The 2,092-nt window shown below is 34.6% G+C and overlaps 1 protein-coding gene across 3 annotated transcripts in view; it reads left to right on the forward strand.

Annotated features, from left to right (window-relative positions):
• Window positions 1-2,092, forward strand: part of PGM5 (phosphoglucomutase 5) — a 124,915-nt gene that overhangs the window by 6,448 nt on the left and 116,375 nt on the right. The window lies entirely within an intron of this gene.

A 2,092-nucleotide genomic window follows, 5' to 3' on the forward strand; every position in this document is an offset into this window, starting at 1 on the left:
CCCCCACTACTCCACATCTGGCCGCTTGCCACCCCCTCCTCCCCACCACCATGTCTGGCCGCTCACTGCCACCCCTCTCCCCTGCAAGGGTACACATTATTAAAAAGGGGGCTGCCAGGGGTACACTTGTTAAAAAAGGTTGAAAACCCCTGGTGTAAAACACTTAGGTAGAAATACTGCCCAGCTCCTGGTGCCATTGAATTAGTTATAAATTAAAATATTTTTCCATTGAAATCTTTGTTTTGAATACAAGGAAATTTTAATTAAAAAACAATTTTATTGAAAAATGTTTGATTTTTCACAGAGGCTTCTCCCCACATTTTTAGTTTTTTGGCAACTAAAACCCATATTTTTTGTTGATTTAAAAACTCTAAAATCCAGTCTTATTTTGTTGTGAGCTTTTTGACAGCCCCTAAAAGATTCCAAGAATATTTTGCTGAAAATGAAAATAGTATGAATTTATTTTGGTGGGGGACATTTCTCTGATAGCTATATCCCAGAATACATTATTGTGGAACATAGTGTTGCTAGAAGCATTGCAGCTTGCATTCTGGCACACAGAAAAGGTACTTTTTTATATTGCACAGTTTGGAACATATCTTATAAAAAATCAGAATAATTTAAAAATCATTTCAAAACCATTTGATATATTTAAACACTTTTACCTACTTACGCTCCGGGTCCAGTGAATCCTGTGTTCTGGGTATTGAAACAATAGGGAACAAATCAGTAGAACATTGCAGGAGTTAAAATAATTTTTAGGCCCATGGATGTCCTATACACACTTCCCTGTCAGATTTATTCATTCATGAGTTATGCTGTTGAATGCAGTAGATTGTTATTGTTTATTAAGTTTAGCACCTGCATATAAATCTCCAGGATTAGGGTCTTATAAAATATGTTTACAGTAATTTAAATTCCAGTTCATTTTTGTTTCAGACCTTCAGCATATAACTGTAGAGTTAATTCATTTTGAAATGACTTTTTGCAGGTCACATTTAAAATGGGAGACTTGAGCAACTTAATTTAACTTTTTGTTTATTCAGTTAATGTATGATTTTCTATTGAAGCATTGCCTCAGGCACAAAAAATGTATGCATCATTTTCACATCATCCTCAAGTAGAGCATTGAAGTGAAGTCAGAATTTCTGTGAAAAGCTGGCTGATTTGTTTTAGTTATAATTAAATTATTATTTAAAACATTTAAGATACTAATTTGACCAGATGAAAAGACATTTGCATAACTGATGTGGTTTAATTTTATCAGAAGAAGTAATGTATTTCAACATAATTGGAAAGCCATGTTGTTGTCAACTGTGTGGTAATTGCTTTCACTACCAAAGCCTTGCTTTCTTGCATATATTTTTGTTTGATCTGTTTTACATCTAACAGAACTAGAAAAATGTATAGCCTTCTGCCTTCATGAATTCACAGTTCAGAAAATCAGCATCTTAGTGAAACCAGATGTTGGAGTTGAGCTGAACTATCTTAAGTAAATAAAATATATAATACAAATGTCTAATTGTAGATTGATAGTGAGCATTCAAAATGAATGCCAGGTGCCAGAAATGAGAAGCACAGGAAGTGTATTGCTGAACTGAAAGATGCAAGCAGATTGTAACTTTGAAAGTGAGGGTCCATAAAATCTAGAGTAAAAAATCTGGATTAGATGCTGTAAAGAAGCAATACTTTTCCAGCATAAAGGCCAATCCTGTTTAGCTTGATTCACTTTTATTTGCTCATGAGAACTGAAAAGTTGTCCAGTGCTTTTTTTGACTGTGAAATGGAGAGGTTTTTTTACATCATGTATTATTGTGAATCAATACAATACAAACTCTTAATATATTTTAGTCCTGCAATCCCTATACAGGCAGGACTTCATTAGCATACACAGGATTTGAGGCCCGATCCAAATGACACTGAAGTCTGTGGGAGTCTATCAAATTGCTTCAAAGGGCTTTGTACCAGTCTCAAGTGTTACCTGATTTTGTTTTGTGTATACTGGATTGTTCAGGTATCCTTGGAGAGAAGTTACTGGTCAGTTTGTCTGTCTATGTGCCAACTCAAATGACTTCTTTTACCTTCTTTCCCT

Source organism: Alligator sinensis, unplaced genomic scaffold (genome assembly GCF_000455745.1).
Source record: "Alligator sinensis unplaced genomic scaffold, ASM45574v1 scaffold308_1, whole genome shotgun sequence".
NCBI classification, from domain to species: Eukaryota; Metazoa; Chordata; order Crocodylia; family Alligatoridae; genus Alligator; species Alligator sinensis.